Source organism: Micropterus dolomieu, linkage group LG11 (assembly GCF_021292245.1).
Source record: "Micropterus dolomieu isolate WLL.071019.BEF.003 ecotype Adirondacks linkage group LG11, ASM2129224v1, whole genome shotgun sequence".
Lineage (NCBI taxonomy): Eukaryota > Metazoa > Chordata > Actinopteri > Centrarchiformes > Centrarchidae > Micropterus > Micropterus dolomieu.
In genome coordinates this window covers 9027352-9047927 of record NC_060160.1, presented here as the reverse complement: position 1 = coordinate 9047927, position 20576 = coordinate 9027352, and the positions used below count along the sequence as shown (strand labels likewise).

General features: G+C 41.5%; 1 protein-coding gene across 1 annotated transcript in view; it reads right to left on the bottom strand.

Annotated features, from left to right (window-relative positions):
* The window catches only part of LOC123979380 (codanin-1-like), a 119769-nt gene that overhangs the window by 58640 nt on the left and 40553 nt on the right, over window positions 1–20576 (bottom strand). The window lies entirely within an intron of this gene.

Sequence of the window (20576 nt, the reverse complement as noted above, 5' to 3'; positions counted from 1 at the left end):
CAAGTTATCTCCCAGCGTGTTGTAAACACCTCTGTGGGCAAGTTTAATCTCTCCTTTGCCTCTTTTCTTTTCTCCTCTCCTCCAGCTGAATGAAAGAGTGAGTGTGCTCAGGTTGTAATTACAGTAATGAATGATTTTGCTCTACCTTTCCGCCCATGTAACATGTTTTTGATCCCCCCTCCCCTTTTCTTAAGCCCCTTTTCACCCCTCCCTGTTCTGCTGGATGTGGGTTGGCTGCTCAGGCCTCTTTGTTTTTGGTAAGGAGATCCCCATGTTTATGTGGAGGTGGGTGTTCCTGGGTGTTCTTTTTAACCACATTTTCTTTGATCTGCTCCTCCTTCTCTTGCCTCGTATGTGTTGGAGTGTATGCGAGTGTGTGCACATAGTTCTGATAAGAGCAGCGGCCTAAAAAATTATGTGTCTTTAGTGTGTCTGCCCTTGTTTGTGCTCACGTTTGTGTCTTGTAATGTGCAGTGCTGTATGTGGCTTTGGGGGTGTGTAGGAGTGTAATAATGTGGTGTTGGATTACTTTATAATCGAAATGTCACTTCAACCATCTGCCCCTTCTCTCTTTAAACACTTGAACACACATTTCTGTACCTCTAAAACTTGGGACCACCACTGTATCCATACATATACGGCAAAAGTCATGTTTGGTTATTGTTACTTGCAGACTTCATGTTTTAACCCTTTAACATGCATTACCACCTTTTTGTTTTCCCTTAAGGAGCTTAAAAACTGCTTTAACCAAATATGATTGCTTTATCCCATCAATTTGTTCTTTAGGTTAAAAGAGACTAAAACTTATATACTATTCTATATATACTATTACTATATTCAATAATTTTATATTAACAATGGATCAGATGTGTGTAATGTGAAAGGGGTCACTCGTAATCTTGAACCCACACAAATGTCACCCAGCACTGCATTTCCCCTCAGCTCTGCAAACAGTTTTAACATCTTTCAGCTCACTGTTTTGGAATTCGGGCCTGCTTCAGCTTTTTGTCTGAACGCTATCTGTTCGTCACCAAACGGCCGACAGACAAATTTTGGGACTAGTTAGTGAGCATTTAGCAACAAAGATAGCCGGATATTTCCTTCAGGAACAATACAGGAGAGTGAATATTTGACTTACATTCCTCAGATGGCCAGAAACACAACTCCAAATGAATTCTAAAGTTCTTCCGTAACTGCTAGATGCGTAAATAAGCTACTGTTTGCTAACAGTGACATGAAATATCCGTCTTTGATACTGAGCTGCGCCGTTCCATAAAAAAACAATATTATAGATGTGTCGTGTATAATTTAATACAAAAACTTCAACTTGACATATTTGATATCTTTGGAAACTTTTAGATCTTCACTAGAATTTTGAATAAAGTTCTGTATGGTTTCAAAAACATTTGGCTGCACAGCATGAGTTTGTAATGACTTGACCCATCAGCAGGCAGATGCTATCCAACTTCTCTGTTTTTGATTTTGCACCAGATACTAAAAATCACAATGTTACACATCATCACTAATAAATCCGATTCAGCAAATAAGGCCTTGTTATTAGCAAAGCACTTACTTTGAGTTTGGGGAAGTAAAACTACAAATTTAGCAAGTTTGTACAAAGAATGTGATCAAAAGTTCCGCTAAAGAGACAACTACTAGATTATGTGACAGAGGAAGGAAGACAGAAATTGCACAGTTAGAGAAACAAAAGGAAAAACAAATATAGTGAGTGTTGAGTTCACACAAGATTAGCATTATTGGGGGACATCCGTTGCAACTAAGTAGATAATTCATGCCATTATTTTTCCCCACATCCCTTGTACTTAATTGTAAAACATGGACAAAATGCTTTACATCCATCTCGTCTGCCCTTTTGCCCTAACACCTCCTCACTCCCTGGGTCACAGCTGGGCCGCTCCTACGGGCGTGTTGAGCGTTACCTGTCAGACAAAGTGAGAAGCCAAATTCTCTGTGCTCTGCTGGGATCAGGAGCTGAGAGCCTTACTACCTCCCCAGCCCTCCTAAACTCACCCCCAGCAAAAACAGCAGAGTAATGGGAGGGAAAAATGATATGAAAACCCAGAGTCGCTGACCCCTGGTTCCACAAGCAGTTCACAGAGAGTTGAGTCAGAGGTCCAGGACATCTGGTTAATTCCTCTCTTCCTCAGTGGGCTCCAGTCTGAGCTTGCATACAATATTATCCTCTACAATTACAGTACATGAGCAAGAACTGGAGCAAAAGTGAGTGAAGTTGACTTCTGTCTACAAAATGTTTGAAGGCATTAGCTCCTTTGCATAAAATATAAATGTTAGAATATTTGATTTAGCATTTAATGCATTACAGGAGTTATGTTGTAAAGATGTGTTTTAGTATTCCTCAGTCTGGTAGATGAGGCCTTTAGTTCTGTTTGGTATTTGGAAGGGGCAACCACCATGTTTACATGTTGCAGCCAAGGTGGAAGTACCTTGGGGTGCAATTCCTCTAATGGCCAAACCTGTCTTCTGGAACAAAGATTGTATTTATTGAAGTTTCTGGGTAAAGAAAAGTCCAAATTATCTGCTGGAAAACAATGTGATTCATTTACACAAGAAATGGAACTTAGTGTTATTTCCTTAAAGAGTGTCTTTGTGGCTATTTTGAAATTGATCGGCGGTGTGGTTGTCTTGCTTGGCCTGTGTCTAACACAAAAGTGGCTGTCACAACACATCTTTGCTTGGTTGTTGTTTCCTCTTCCCACTTCAGCTCTACCCACATCCCATCCCACTGCCCTGAATTCGATGATCTGGCTCTAAACAACTAACATATTGTCATGGGTGGGAAACCCACGAATGTATTCTGAGAACTGGAAACCTGACTCCAAGATGGCACCTGTTCATTCCAATGAAAATTGCTCACAGTTATCTGGCATCATCCAGAACAGTTTTCTCTCTTCCTGATTTGCGTCTGTTCTGTACTGTGCAGTCCACCGAACATGAACACGTCCTGTCCATGGCCTTTTCCCTCCACCCAAAGTTTTTACATTAAAGTCACGTCACTCTTAAAAATCTTTTCTACGCTGGGAAAGTTCTACAACTGTTCTGCACTTTTACAGACGTCTGTTTTATTAGTGTTCTATGAGAAAAATGCTTTTGGGGCTCCAGGGGATCTTTTTTGGTTGCAGGACTGTGGTGAGGCAAACTGGCAGCAATGCTGACTTGTTCTTTTAAAGGACCACTGCAGTTATTTACTATTGCACTTCTATAAAGTATTGGGGAATTGTAAGGAGACTGATTAAAAAAAAAAAAAAATCCTGACTTTTTCACTAGTATGGGTCAAATTCCAAAAACACTGGATCCTACATTTTCCATAATGCAATGGCCAAAGTCTTTCATTAGACATCGTCTGTCCCTTTAATGCCCAATTCTTTCAAACTCCACTTTTACTGTTTGTAACTCAGTCTTTTGGTTTAAAATGTAGCCCAATCAAAGATTCTTTTTAAACTTTTGAAAAGCTCCCCCCAGAGCAACAGAAGATATTATACAAATGTTTTTACAGCCGGTGTTCACTTCATGTGAAAAGTTGATGGAGTGCCAATACATACATTGATGAATGAAAAAACTGAATTCCAGAATATAAAATGTTAGATATAACAACACATATGCAATGTCCATGTTTTTGTCTTTGGTTTTGCTACATTTGCCAAAATGCCTTTTAAGAACGATGACACATGGAAAATCCTCCGTTATTAAACCTATATTTTAGATACAAGATCTCAGCATGGTGTCACATTGTCTCTGCTGGGCCAGATATCTAGAGAATGAAAAGAACACCACTTTTAAACAGAAAAATGCAAACGTTCATCACAGATGTGTGGATCTGTGGGTGTGGATTTCATTCATTTTTACTGTAATATAAAGCCTCAGTTGGGTATGACACTGCACTAGAAACACCTGTTTTTGTGTATATGTCTATGCACATTAATGTTTTTGTGTCTATAAGTGTTACTACGTGTTACTGCTTACATAAACCACAAAATTACATAACCTTTACGGTACGTCACAACAGAGGATGCATGGAGTGAGCTGTGAGAGCAGGGATCCATCGGCTCGCACCAACCCTGTCAATAAGAACGACAGCGGGTTAAAATGAAACACCCCGGTTAATGGAGGGACTGCTTCTAATTAGCAAGCTGGTGAGCAGGAATGATCCGCCAGGGACTAGAAAGTGGACTATCCATGTGAAACCCTCTTTCCTCTCCTGCTCTGTGTCACCCCCATAACCTATGAAAAGCCTCTCTTTCGCCCCCTCAGCTCACTTATCCCATCCTCAGCTCCTCGAGCCGAGCTTCACAGCAGCCCAGGGAGAGGCATGTAAATCTGGCCCCCTAAGAGCGAGCAACAGGCTCCGGAGAAAATAAATCTGCAGAGGTTCACAGTGAGTTCAGCCAAGCCACAGCTCGAGGCTCTCCCCCTCTCTCTCCCTCTCTCTGAATCTGCTGCTGTCTCTGTCAATGCATCCTTCTTTCCATCTCTGTCTCTCTGTCTCATTCCCTTCATTGCTCCTCTGCTCTTCATCCCCAATCCTAGCCACATATTTGGTAAATCTCTACAGTGATGTCATTGTTCTGATAACAACCTCTGGGAGGAAGAGGGACAGTCCCCTCACATGTGTTGTGTCTGGTCTGGTTTTGGTCGAGTGTCTGATTCAGTGTAGTTTAGTCTAGTTTAAATCTAGTTCGATACAGGCCTTGGTTCCCCAAACTTCAGAGTGAATCGAAACTGAAAGAGGTTCTCCATAGCGGGAGCCACATGACAACAGAAATCATGTTTCAGTGAGTCAAGTGTGCATTTACTGGGTTTGGAGGATCCTTTTACATTTTAGAAAATAGGATCTGTATGATGTGATCTTATTCCCACAGCAACTGTTGTAAGAGTCAGGATTGGAGTAGCGGTTTGTGATGGCCTTTCGAAGTAAAATAACCAGTGTTTTAGGTAACTTTTACAGGATGGAACAAAGCTTCTTTGCCAAAAGGAATAGTTTAACATTTTGGGAAATATATTTATTTGCTTTCTTTGCAGAGAGCTTCATTAGAAGATTGATACCTCTTTCATATCTGTCCGTAAAATATGAAGCTTCAACCAGCAGTCAGTTTGCTTAGCAATGGGGAAACAGCTAGCCTGGCTCTGTCCAAAGGCAACAAAATCCACTCCCATGCACCTTTTAACAATAATCTGTCCAAAAAAACTTGAAAGTATAAGTGAGTGTCTGTATAAAAATGGCAATTTGTGGTTTTATGGGTGGTTTTATTAGTCATCTCATCTAACTCTCAACAAGAAATTTTTTTGTTTATAATGATACAAACAATTGTTTTACCATCCCACATGTACTTCTCAATTCACCATGATCTGCAAACATTATGCTCCACCTGATAATTTACCATAATGTCACCAAAAATGCAACAAACTGCAGTTACAAAGTCTGACTTTCTTTCCAAAGTGTCTTAATGTTGCAGGTGCTTCCCAGACTTTGCTTTGCTTGTGAAGCAAAGTCTCCTTAACACTACTTTTATTAGGTGTGAGCACTTCAACTGACTGAAGTGATTTTGCCTTCTCAGACTGTTTTATTTGAGTAATTTTCAGAGGTCCAAAGAGGTAAAACTATCTAGTATTTCACACACAGTCACATTATTTAAAGTCTGAGTAATGAACCCAATTATGTGTAGCAGGATTTAGATGTTCTAACTTCTCACCCAACTAACCCTTGGTGGTCCCTACCCCCAGGTTTGGAACCACTGACTAAATTCTTTATAAAAGATAATATGTATATTTTTAAAATGTTAACCTGATGTATTTCTAAATATTTCTGAATTAATAATCTGTTTAGTGTCTTCTTAGCATGTGCATGATATTCATGCTGGTACAAAACAGAAAAACTGTTCTTGACCCAATCCACGAGTGTGATATGGCAGCTTTTCAGGTAGCGGAACCTTACCCATAGTTGCAGTGACTTTGATTTGTTTAAGAGCAATTTAGTTTGCGATCATTTTCTACAAAACCTGTACCTGCATAGGCAGCATGATCATTCCTTTACATCAATGCTGCAAGCATAATAAACATATGGAGGACGCAGCAGGTATTGCTGAAAAAAAAAACATAGAGCAAATCTGCCAAAAAGGTGTACAGTTTCCATACATGTGTAAGGCTAATGTAGGGCAGCATTTACACAATGTGTTGTTTTAGCAAAACATGTAGAACTGCAACAGACAGGAACAATGGCAGTTGTATAAGTTTGTTACGTGTAAAACTTTAAGACTCCATTTTCCTTGTCCGTGCAATTTGCCTTCACAATTTGTAGTCTAATGTGAAACAAAGTGCAAGTTTGTGTCTCTTAAGGGAGTACTTTCTTTACCTTTATAAGTTTCATTATTGGTATTTAACTGACTATCCATAACGTCGTATAATGAGTGAGTGAGGTGTGCTGGCATGCAGTGCTTTCATTTCAGGGCTTAAACAAGGCAGTCAAGTATGCTGTCATCGCCATATATCTCCAATAATGTAAGCAAAGCACCATCTAAATGTGTTTCGAGGCAAAAGCAAACTTATAACAAATGAAAATCTGAACATTTCATGAATCAAACCTTTTTCACCACAGAGATAGCATCTTGAAGTGAGTATTTACTGCAGAGTGCGTCTCACTGGTGGATCGTGTCAGGCAGCTCTGTGTTGACACTGCTAAGCCCCGTCTTCTGATGTAGTTGTTTATCAGAAATGGACAGATAGTTTTGAAAAGAAAAAGGAGGAGGAGGAGGAGGTCTGGTCACTGAGTACTTCCAGACCTCTAATGAAGACGGATGTGAGGACACTGTGTCCACTCTGACCCTGCAAACTTTGACCTGTGACACAGCATAGCACAGAGGGCCAACAAAAAAAAAACAGAAAGAAAAGAATAAGAGCTTTGGCAGGAGAAGATGGCTTAATTTGCAATGGGTTATTACGTGACATCTTTCCAACACATTTTTAGTTTCACTATCCCACTGGAAGAAATGTTTTCACACCATAAACCAGCTCAGATTGTTGGAAAATATCAGCTTGTAGTAAACAAGCAAGAAAACAAAGGAGCCGTTGTAGTTCCCAGGCCCGTTTCAGACCAGATATATGAAGAGAGTGTCTAACCACGCATGTGCACAATGTGAACACCGATATACAATACTGTTCATTATTTCCGATCACTGCTTCATGCTTCCTGGAGAAATTGTGTGAGTAATTGTAGGTAAGCCCTCTTTGTCTGTTATTAACTGCATTAACTGCCCTGTCTCCTTATCATTGAGTCTTAGACAAACCCCAACCCTCTGATATCGTTGATGTTTCCCTGACAAGTGTTAAGGGTGTCTCAGAGTAATGTGCAGCTCATTCAGCGGGGCCTTGTTCTTAATCCCTGACCTAGAAGAGGGAGGATACTCAGTTTACACAGCGAGTGGTGGGAGTGTTAGATTACACTAAGACTGTAATTATAAGGCCCCATGGCTGATAAATAGAGGCAAACTCTTACACACTTTAAGGCATTAAAATACACATATGATATATGATATAACAAGTTTAGCTCATCCACGGATTCAGGCCGCCACAAACGAACTATTGGCTTAAAACCTTCGTCTTTTGATTTGTGCTATACGACTCATGGGTTCCCTACGGCTGATAGAACTGTGCTTCCTGACAGAGTCACAGCAACTGTAACTGCAATTGCGTAATCTCTGGTGGTCAGGCTACTGCTACCAAGATTTTCTTCATTAAATTATTCAACAAACTAATAAGTTGGACATGTTGTGGCTAATTCACCTTACAAACAATATCCATGTAATAACGATTAGAGTGGGCTGGCGTCTTTAACAGTAAAATGGTAGAGGGAGGGATGGCATTACTCTTTTCAAGGCCACACATGCGATTTTTGATGTCAAAGATGACACGTTCATTTTTATTAACTAAGCTCTATTTGTGCACTAACATTACAATTGGTTGACGAATTAGCTAACACCTAAACCTAAATATAAGTTTATATCAACTGACTGATATTAGTGAAGATCCAGCGAAGATATAATTTTTAGTTCTGTGACATTTTATTCATTTTATCTAAATAACAAGACTAGAAAAGGCAATTTCTAAAGAAATTGCTGTGTGAATGCTAGCTGTTGAAGGGCTTGAACTAAACTCAATTGCTGGCTTGAAAAAAGTTGAACAGTACACAGTAATTTATAATGGCCGGCAATGGAGGAGTTGCCTGTCACTGTTGGCACAGAGCCAAATCTGTAAGTCTGATGGATTAAAAGCCCGTGTGAGGAACCACAAGAAAATTTACTACGTTTCTGGTGTAAAATGATGCATGAAGAATTAAAATTGTGGTTAGGCCAGCGAGTTAGAGAGAAAATTTTTAGATGATTTTTCAAGGTTGCTACAATCTGGTGATGATGTCACACACTCCAGCTCACGCATTACACACTCATTATGATAGTGACAAAACTATAGAAGATATTAAAAAGCTGAATACATGTTTAATACCTGAAGGATTAGTGAACAGTTTAAAGTTTAAATGAAGTCTGTAGCTGAAAGTATGCCGAACCACTGACATGTGAAAGTGGAGTAGGTGTGTGAAGGATTTTAACATTCGATCCATTCACATACATGGGAAAAATGCCTGGAAAACCTTAAATATCTTGAAAAGTATGAAAGGTTATCAAAATTCTGAATAATAGCAATAATGTGTATAATGTAATAATTGAGATAAATATTTTAGTCTTTGAATGACGTTTCCACATTGAAAACTGTGGAAGGAGATCGGTTGCAAAAAAACAAGCAGAAGAATAAAACAGAAGAACATATGTTGTGGACATTTGTTGACTCACCTTTCACACCAATAAAACAAGCGCTCATTTATCTCAGACGTGTGTTGCCTGATCATCATCACCCCATATCTCAGTTGTTCTCTCTCCATAAAACAAGCACAGTTTTTGTAGAAAGCACACAGACCTGGCAACTCTGCATAGACCTTACCGGTAACACCATGTGGGGTTAAAATAACCAGGTTGTCTGAGATTAATAAACACATTGGTAAGGACAATTAAGCAGCACATTGACATTAGTAGGGACATAACGTAACCATAAGGCCAACAAAAGGAAACACACAACACACACAAACTTTAACAGAAGCTTGACAAAGCAAAAACACAAAGTGAAAGGGGCCATTAGTGAAAATCAAAGAAAGCGCTGTCACAGACAACACTGATCTGAGCGCTGCAGCATTAACGAAGCCACAGGGGTTGGAATTGACATAACAAGCACAACCAAAAGGGCTTGATGCAATCCTGCTCAAACAACCACCTATTTCATGTTGCATCTTTGAGCGTGAATGCCCTACTGTGTTTGCTGTGTGTGCACTCTGACCCCTCTCCCTCATCCTCGTAACCTCCTCCTCATCCTGCCGAGCTCAGCCCAGCTTAGGTCGGCCCACTCAACAGGACAAACTGCAGGCCCCTTAATCAGCTCATTTGGGGGAGATCAATGGCACTGATGACAAGAGCCTAAGCGAAGGCTGCGGACCAAATGAGGGCCAAACAAAAACACCCTTCTTAAATGATGGCCATGGAGCAAATAACCCCCGGGTGAGGAGGTCAGTAGGTTGGTGACCTGGGTGGGTGCAGCGGTGGAGGTGTCCGACTGGGCCTGAGTGGGGGGTTTTGAGTCCCTGGTGTCCCCGCTGGTGGGCCAGCTGAACAAACAGCTGGGAACAAGGCCGGGCTTCAGCATGCAGAGACACAGAGCTCCAGCCATGCAGGCCCGGTCTCAGACCAGACGAGGCTAGACTTCAGACCCTGGACAGCATGAGGACAGTGAGCTGCTTTCTTCTCCGGAGAAAAGTCCCCGTCTGATCAACACACATACCAAAATGGACACATACACATGCAATTGAACCCACGCACGTGCACGGAAATGCATGCAACACATCCTCATACACTCATACAGCATTGCACGCAGACATTCTTGCACGTGCACACATAGAAGTAGACCCACTATCTCATACAAATTCCATTAATTCACACAGCCTCAGTCGCTCTCTCATCTTTCACACAAAAGGCCTGTGTCTATCTGGCTTCTGCTCAAAATAACACTCCTCTATCTTCAGGCTATTGATCTTCACTTGTCTGTTCCTCCGCAGGACATCAACTGTTTCTACTCACTTTACTGCTCTCCGGCAACTCTTAAAAGTCTGGCCCTATTGACAGCAACCCAAGGGTAGTCACATTCCAGGAACTATTCCATATCTGCACAGCCTTTTTCAAGCTGTACGTCTTTTTGCAATGCTGATTATGTAAAAGCTTGGAGCGCAGACAGCTGGAAATATCTGAAAAGATGCTAGCTGCGGTTATTATAGGCTTGGGAAAGCATGAGTAAAACTACAGCAAGAGGTAGAGGTTGTCCAGATAAAACAGACAAGGACACTCATTTTGCCATTCCTTCTGCCCCTCTTTGAAGCCAAATAAAACACAGTTGAGAGTTCGAGCAGCTCTGGTCAACCTGAGTCGGATTCCCAATTGTATACGCTCCAGTTCTGGCAAAACAGGGTCACTGGAAGATATGAAGAGCTTTTTGGTCAAATACACACACACACACACACACACATAGTCGTACACACAGATAGCCTCATACAGCAGCGGGGGGGCACAAGCTCTGATAATGAGTGGCACACATGAAAGGGTAGCTCCTCACTAGAAAATAAACTTCGCTAGTAGAGCCGTTGTTAGCAGGCTGACCTCTGAGCTTCTAAGTGGGCACATTGTCCCCCTGATGGATCCCCTCTGACAGCCTGTCACTCAATTTGACTATCTCTATCAACCAATCAGGGCCCTGCGCCGGCAACCCCCCTGGGAAAACTCCACTGAAGGGACTTAAGAACTTGGTGTGACGCCATGTTTAGACGGCAGTGGAAAAACGTTGTTCTGGGGCTATTACTGAAGTGCAATCACAAGACTGATGACCCTCTGTAATAAATAATTTAAAATAAACAATTTCACTCAGTGAACTAATTACAGGATTATAGTATGATTTATATCCTGTAGCTTAAAATAACTGGCCTCAGTCAGACAATAAAGGGTCAGTTCATGCATATTGCAAAAAACAGTTACTTTTTGTGGTATCTGGCAATTAAGACAGTTTTGGTTTAATTTGCCAAAGTTTGACATTGAGAGCATTTGTTTGTGGTGCTCAAGCAGTTAACAGCAACATCTTAACAGACTCAAAGATGACAGAGTGAACGTGTTAGCTAACAGTTGCCTAATTAGGTGGAACAACATTTGCATTCATTTGGGATTGTGCTCTTCCTTAAGTTTTGGTTTGGTTTTTCACCAACTCTTACGGGAAATATCTGGATCTTTAACTGTTAAATGCTCCACTATGTTCACCAGTTAGTCACTAACTTTGTCTGTCTGCTGTTTTGTGCTGGGTATATCAAAGCTTTGCTGCTGGAAAGTAATGGTGAGAGCTGTTCCAGTGAACCAAAACAGTAAAGCTGCCAACCACAACCAAACCACACCAAAATAATAAGTTAAAGGATACTCCATAGAGCTGGAGGGAATTGAGGGTTTGTGACAATTTCACATAACACAGGTATTTAATAAAACAAAAAGTGTGTCAGCACTTTCTAGTGAAGAAATTAACTAAATTTAAAGTGATGGCAAGTGTGGTTGTTTTTTTTTGTTTTTGTTTTTGTGTGTGATTTGGGTGAACTCATCCTTTATGTCTGCACTTTATGAGGAAAATGTGTCATGAAAAATGAGTTTGCATGTTCTTCTTGTGCGTGTGTGGGTCCTCTTCGGGTACTCCAGCTTCCTCCCACAATCCAAAGAGATGCGGGTTAGGTTAAATGCTGGTCTTACTTGCCCATTGTTGTGACTTTGAGTGTGAATGGTTGTTTGTCTTGATGTGTCAGCCCTGGGATTGACTGCTGACCTGTCCAGGGTGTACCCTGCCTCTCGGCCACTGTCAGCTGGGAACAGGTCCAGCCCCCCTCAACCCTCTAAGGATAAGCGATTATAGATAATGGATGGATGGTGTTATGGAAAGTGAAGGTAGGTAAAAAAAAACACAGCCAGACACCTAAGCCACCTAAGCCACCTGAACACCACACACACACACACACACACACACACACACAGCTTCAAAAGATCCAGCCTTTCCCTGAGGAACTGTGCAAGGAGTCTGTTCACTGTTCACTCACCCTCCACATTGTGAGGAGACAAAAGAAATGGGAGTGGGGATGATGGGGTGGAGGTTCACTCCTGCTGACTGCGTCTCTAGTTTCAACTCGTCTTAGGGCGGTTGTTGGGGCACAGCGTAGGAGGAGATGGTGTTTGATTGTGTCCTGTAAGCAGGGGGAGTGTGCATGCAGGATTTTCCTGTGTCAGAAACACCATTTCCGTGAATCTGTGTAGATTTTGTTGCACGTGACGCCAGCACACACACTCCTCTTTTGCCTGTCATTACCTTGATGCCTTAGTGATAGATGAGAGGATCCTGCTGTGTGTATCAGTTTCTGCGTGTGAGGTGTCCACAACAAAGATAAGTCATCTGACTTTAAAGCAGTTATAGTCCATATTGTTATAATTACAAAATAAAAGGAAAAAGTGAGTACAGAGAATCTTCAGCTCCCTTCGGCTTTACAGTGCTTTATTTCGAGTTTCGGCTCAATGTTTACCTGTACCATATTTTACTGTTTTGGTTCATTCTCTCTTATAGCATAACAGCAGACAGACACAGTTATTAACTAGCTAGTGACCACAGAGTGGAGCACTTTGCAGCTAAAGAGACACTCAGGAGTTGGTGGAGACCAAAAACAGAGCTAAAAGAGAGTGAATATTGTTCCGTAACTGCTGAATGTGTAAATAAGCAATTCTTTGCTAGCAACTTCCTAATATCAACTTCAAAGGGGATGATATGTCAATGTTATCAATAAATGTAGGTTTAAATGAAGTCTTGGAAGATTTAAAATGCTGTATGCATATAATTTAATTAATCATGAAGCACAAATTTGATATGATCTGTGTAGTTTCAATAGCTTGGTCAGAGCTGCATTATAAAAGGCCTTCTTGTGTTGAAATCCACACCAAAAGGGAGGGACTGTGAACCAGATGCATACAGATAAGGGCTATATTTTATCTTTTCAGCTCTGTATACTCTGTCTGTATATCATAGCAGTTTATAACTTCCAAACTGGGAGTGTTAAATGAACTTTTTTTGCACTCTTTGATTTATTACATCTACTGCTTAAACTTTTTTCCCAGCACACACCCCCTCCTCCACAAACACAAACTGATCATATACTGTGCATTACTATCAAAGACTAAGAAAACATCCCAAAAATCAAGATGTGTGTTTTGAAAACCTTCAAAAGAGGTGTGAGGAGTTTCCTGCTAAGACCACTTTAAGTCAACCGGCCGCTGATTGTGAAGCAAGATGACATGGACAACTGCCTCCTCCATCCCTGACCAAGCTCTACCTGACCCAGAATTTCCCTTTCCATAAGTGGGGAAAGTCCTCTTGTGCCTGACTCCTCTGTCTTCATTCAGCACACTAAAATATCCCCTCCTGCTGAGCCAGTAACATCTAATTCAGCTGTGTGGGAGCACCTAATCTGTGCCGCATGGATGAGAAAACTGAGAGGATTAAAGGGGAAATAATTTTCCCCATGGCTGCTGAAACCAAAGTGGGTTTTGCGGCAGTGGGGAACAGGCTCTCTAAGCGTTGATGGTAGATAGGGGCTTTTTGTGTCTGCCTTCCATTGTCTTGATACCTTACAAATCTTCCACGCCAACACCTGATACCTGATATCGTGGCCCATTTGTCAGCTGTGTTTATGTCTGGGATATAGAGTGCTGTCAGGATGGGATGCACCTCACCCCACCCCCGTGCAGCCCCCTAGGGTGTGGGTGCTGCTGAGACAAGCAACACTGTGAGCTGGGGGTCAACCTCAGGGTGGAGGAGTGTAAGGAGAGGCCAGAGAAGTTAGGCCGACTCCTCTCAGCTGCCCTCAGGAAATACAGGTCTTATCATGTCCCAGAGATAGACAAAAAAGAAGTAGAGCAAGTTAGTGAGTGAGATAGTGAGTCAAAATATACAAGGGAAAGAAATTTGTAAACAAAAGTTTATTAAAATTGGAAGAACAAATTACCTTTTGTGGTATTTAGCAGCAGATGTAGTATTGCTTTCCCAAATTCTGATATATCTATTTCTGAGATATCTGCCTTCACTGCAATACAATGCATTGGATTTCATTTGTTGTGCAACAGCAACATCTCTTGCTAGATCGCCAAACAGCGTCTAAAATCAACTACTACATCAGAATTGGCGACTCTCAGCAATTGGCCCGGTGTGTGGCGCACTAGCACAGCCTTGCCCCATACTGGCCAGAGTACAACACAGTGAAAATATCAAATTACCTTTTTAAATAATAACAAATATGATAAATATGATGTATGGACATATATTTGGTTATCTAGTTCAGTATCTTGATGTGACCGTGTGACTTCACCTTAGCTAAAAGTTTAGCTTGAGGAGCTGCTCAGCATAATTAGACAACATAACACAGAGCAGCAACTAACCCACAACTTGTAAAGATGCTCTGCAGAGAAATTACTGACAGCTTCAGATTCAGAGGACAGACATCTATGACATCTTACATGACATGGACATCTATCTGAAACATGACGCGGCATTAGTAACATGTTGCATTAAACACCAAAGTAAGTGGTAATCAGCCCTTACATGTTTTATGCCTGTATGTTTAAGATTTTGCAATCTGATAGTGTGTTCCAGCGCACATGGTGGGGAGGATAGAAAGAGTGCAATGAAAATCTCAAGTCCTCTTTAATCATTCTTCACAAAGCAACTCACATTTCGCGTGTACAACCAACACCACCAATGACTTTCAGGAGAGACAGTTCAAAACTGTGTGCCATTATCCCATATAATTAAATAACAAAATACATTCTTTGTGTAACTGCCTTCCAAAACGACCCACATATTAGCATTTTCTGATCTGATGCCCCTACCAGTAACACAATATTGTTTGTCATTGCCTGCCAAAACTGCTACAACCATCACTTTTGCAGAAATATAACCGTTTTCTAAACTTACACTGCTATGATTAAAGTTTGTAAAGGTGTCAGTGCTTTACTGCCAATAGGACATGCGAAGTAAACTGGCACCTCTCTAAATCTAACATTTAGTGACCCATTCAACCACCCCTACCTCCTTCCTCTGTGGACTTTGAGGCTCGAAAATGATCCATTATTTCCTCCAAAATAAGAGCCATAACTCTTAGGGCCGATAGAGGGCTTTGTCCCTTGATCGTAAATCTGTGCTGTTTTTGCACATTCGGTGATGACTGCCATTTTTCTTAGGAGCACAGTCTCCCCCATTTGTACGATTCATTGTGTTAAGATTACAGGCAAAAAGCAGAAAATCATTTTGAGAGATCAGGGAGGCAGAGTGACGCAGCCAAGAAGCGCTTATGACTGCGGGCTTTTAGCCCCAACTTCAAATGTAAATATTCAGAGCAGGTTTAGACATTTATGCCTTAGGTGTGCACGACATGTTTTACAAACTATTTCGCTTCAAGCGGATTTAACCCTGTAGACTAGATATGCTGAAGACCTTGTTTTGTGAACAGTTGTCATAGGGAGCATTTCTCCAGTAGAGTAGTTTCACTGAAAACTGTTCACAGTCAGGTCTGGGAAGTTTCAATCACCATAAATTCAAGGTCATCAACCTACATTTTATTGGGCAGCTGGCAGAAATTTTAGAGAAAGATTTCTCAAAACATGAGCAAATAAAAGCAAAACTCTCCGCAGTACTATATGCCACTAGAGGTAAGTGACCATTTATTTCGGCAAGCCAACCTTTAACTTTAAAGTACTAACCATATCTCAGATCTCAACTGTACAATTTGCATGCTGTTGTTTTGCACTCCACATGCCTTTTGCACTCCATCCAGTCCTGCACACAATAACCCTCAATGCCAGCGCATCGGTAAATACTCACAGGCTCACTGGCATAAAGAAAATGGCTGAGCATGGAGAAGAAAAGAAAGAATGGAGGAGGGAGCGGATCAAGCGGAGCAAAGAAAAGATTAGGCTCTGGTGAAGTACAACTTTTCCAAAGCTGCCTAGGTTCTTGGCAGAAGGCCATTGAAGGGAGACAATGCAACGCTGTGCGGATCCAGGAATCTGTAGACGCTCACTGGAGCATTGGGCTATTGGTCGGAGGGTTGGGGGGGGTGGCTGAAGCCAGTAGGGAGCATGGTTGAATTGGTGCATCAGAATTAGCAGTGCGGTCACAAAGTATAGAAACTATTGACCTGACAGACTCCATCAGGGGATGTGTAGGGCTCTTACTGCCCCCCCCAATTGCCAAACTCCCATCCCACAGCCCTTGGAGCAAAGCAAGCCCTCCCATCACTGAGCCTCCATTTCCCTGGCTCAAGTCTCACCCTGGCAGCACCTGCTCTGTGTCAGCGAAGACATGAGGGGACTGAACAATATACCGCAAACAATCAAACAGTCAAAGGGCCATCTCAGTACATCCCCCGGGCCTTTTAATAAGAAAGGACAAGAAAAATATAACAACTGATTTTTGTTGTTTTTCCTCCTCTCTTTGTATTCCGTCCCCCAGCCCTCTCTTCACTTCATTACATTTTCATTCATTTCAATCAGTGTTTCATTTCCTTTTTCTCCTCTCGACCCTCTTGGCGGAACGTGGAGGGTCAAGGCTAATACTGGAAGAAAAAATGAAATAGAGAAGAGGAGGAGGAGGAGGAGGAGGAGGAGGAGGAGGAGGAGGAGGAGGAGGAGGAGGAGGAGGAGGAGCAGTAGGGATGGAAGAGACAGAGAGAAGAGCACCCCTCCAAGATCAAAGGCTCGGCCCTATTGTGAGGATTGTACAATGGAGAACTGCATGGAATATGCTCAGACAAAACCCCCCTCCGCTGCACTGGACCCCCGCCCCCACCCCCATCCACCCAGCAGGCCAACTGACAACAAAGCTAAGAGGGGGCATCGGGGGTAATTGGAGGAATGAGTGGGACTGTGTACAGTAAAGTACAGATATTTTAGATAGGCCACACACAGTTAGCAGTAAACACACACACACACACACACACACACACACACACACACACACACACACACACCGGGATAACAAGTAAACAGAGATTCAACTAAAGAGGTGCAAAAATGCCTACGATGTATATATTTATGCATGAGTGTAACTACTGTTGCTTGTCAATGTCTGATTATGTTCAAATGCAACATATATGTAGGCTAGTCGCAAAAACGTTTTGTGGGAAACAACAAGAAAGTGCGTATATCTGCTAAGGGTTTACTGCCAATGCAAAGTGCTCATGTTGAACATATCTGCAAAACATTTACTGTGAAAGTCATTTAATTAGTTTTCCCTGGAAAAAAAGCGCTCCTGGCAACTTAAACATGACAAATATTTTTATGGTTGTGTTTAGGCAACTAAAAGCACTTCTTTAAATCTGCATTAAATACATAAAAATATAACATTCTAAAACACAAAATGAAAAGGATCAAACCACTAAAAATCATGTCTCACATATGGAAAAACACTACTGAAAAAAGAAACCAAGTCTTACATGATGTAATTAAAGATGTTATTTTCAGATAAGACCCCCACAGGAGTTAATATCTTTCTGTTTCTCTCTGTGTGCCATGAGTTGTGGTGAGAGTGCAACCACAATCTAGAGCACGCTGTGACATACAATATCCTGCCTTGACACAAGCTGCATACACAGTGGTGGAAGCCGCCCCCTTGTATCTAGATGCAAGGACTGATAAACCATAGTGTCAAGGCTTGCATACGCTTCATTAAAAAAAAAAAAGTCCCCAAAGATCCCCCACAGAGGAGAGCTGGCAGTTGGGTTGTGCTCTTACAGCTGTAACCAGTGAATGACCTTGGGGCAGAGCTCTACATCCACACAATAGGAAGAAACAAAAACATGTCAGTGTCTTAAAGGTCATCTAGCTTTTAGATGTGAGCCTTTTTTCTCTTTACTTTATAGTGTTCCAAGTGCTCAAGAGCACTTGCGATTATTGCCCTCTTGTTAGTTCCTCTTTTCTGAGTTAACTCATTTTTCTACAATGCTTTTTGCTTCCCTCTATTACTGTCCTCCTCCTCCTCCTCCTCCTCCTCCTCCTCCCCCTACTCCCTCTCTAAGCCTGTAGGGCTTATCTGTGGGGATGAGGGAGAAAGGAGAATGGGGAAGACAGGCACTTTCATGGCTGAGTTGGGAGCCATTAGCCCCCCGTGTGCTCGGCCCTGTTCTACCTCCTCCCAGTATTAATCTGCAGTGACAGCTTCACTGTTTACCAAATCCACCCAGGATCCTGGGGGATGACTGGCCGGCGCCACTCTGCTCCATTAACCTCTGACCTCCAGCGTTACGGCACCAGAGCCAGGCCCGGGGCTCGGGGTTAGCCGGCCTGAGCAACCGGTCGGACACCTGTCTGATATCCGAAACAAAACTCCTGTCGCACAAGACAGTCTGTGCTAAGAGATGTGTCTCAGCTGGACTTGATAGGATGGTGTCATTCATAGTTACAGCTCATTTACCATTTGTTTACATGAAGATTACATTTGCCCCAAATAAGATGTTTAAGATGAGAGTTTGTTAAGTTCAATTCAACTCAATTTTATTTATATAGCGCCAAGTCACAACAACAGTTATCTCACAGCGCTTTTCATAAAAGAGCAGGTCTAGACCATACTCTGTGATGTTATTTACAGAAGCCCAACAATTAAGTGAGAAATAAAGTGAAAATGTCTTCTTGTCAGTGTCACAGAAAATATTGCATAATGCATTTATACAAGCCTCAGTTTAGGCCTCAGCCTAAAACCTGGAAGTTGGCCAAGAAGTAACACATAATTCATAGTTATATTTCAGTTTTTGTACGGATTAGACAAACCATGTATAACATGTTAATAAGTGAACTGTGTTACAGTACCTTTGAAAAGAGTTTGTATCCTCTTGTTTCCAGTCTTCGCTAAGCTAACCAGCTGCTGTCTCCAGTTACATATTTACCGTACAGTCGATGAGGGTGGTATCAGTGTTCTCATCAGACTCTCTGTAAGGAATATACCCTAGAAGTATTTCCTGAAATGTTCCTTTAATCTTTACTTTCTTTACTTTCTTTGTGTGCTGATAACGAATGAATGACAAAAAATGGCCTTGTGTGGGAGGAGGAAATGATCTGGACTGATCGTGTCCAGACACCAGCAGGTTTGATGTAAACAACAGAGTGACCCAAAGAGCCTAAAATAATAAAAAATAAAATATAATCAACTTAAATGTAATTAAATATGTTTACATTAAAAATAAAGTAAAAAGTAGTAACCTCTGTCCTCAACTGTAACTGCAGAACTACAATCCACCTTAGTAAAATGGTAAATCTACAGGTGACGATCACTTTAAAAGTTTTGACACAGCAGGGAGACCAGGCTACTGAGACCAACAAGAAATGCAAAAGAAGGAAGTAGAACTCTGCACGGAGGCTGCAGTGCGGCTACTTCTCTTGATTATATCCATCCACATGCCTTCTGACATTTCCCAGGCTGAACGCTGCGTGTGAGGAGTATTTAATTCTCCTTCTTTGAAGTATCTGCTACAACCCCATTTTCTTAAGATCAATCTTCTGTGCTACAAAAGTTGAGCTAAAGAGTCTTGCCAGAGGTTTGTATTTGTCAGTTACACAACTGTATGGAACTTTTTAAAGTTTTTGTAAGTTACAAATAAAAAGCTGAATTCATAAACCAAAGAAAAGATGCTCAATTCAGTATGCTCAGGAGTTTTGGTGCTACAGCGTATGACCTGTAGCTTTTAATGGCTAATGTTAGCTAACCTTTGATAGATATTGCTATGTATCTGACTTTAGTTGAGTTTGCTGAGATTTGCTGAGATTTGCTTTAACACTACATTTGAGAATGCCATGCAGAATCATTTCACTGGTTTTATCGTAAGGTAAACAAGAAATAAACACAATGTACCTCTCCATTAAGCTTGCTTTCAGACAGGTCGCCTAATGATAATGTCTTTAAAGCAACTGACTCAAGAGATTCTTGGTAATACAAGGAAAACAATATTGAATTACCTGTAATTGCCACTTGTTGCCACTATTTAGCAAAATATGCATTGTGATCTTACACATAGGCCCTAAAGACAATTTTCCGAAACATTTTTGGTCATTTCCCATAAGGAATTTCTGCATTTGTGTTTTTTGTTGGGTATTTCTCACAGGTTTAAAGTGGGCTGGACTCCATTTGAAAAGGGTAACATCATCCATCTCTGCTGACCCATCAGGATTTACCCACATTTCATTCTGATGACAGTTGTGGGGCTGTTTGCTCATGTTGCCAGGCTACTGTCAATCAAATCTGATTTAAAAAAACACACACACATTCCTGATGAAGCAGATTAGCTGTAGTTGTGAGTGTTAAACTCTAAAGGGAGGGGGGGGGGGGGGGGGGGGGGAAAAAAA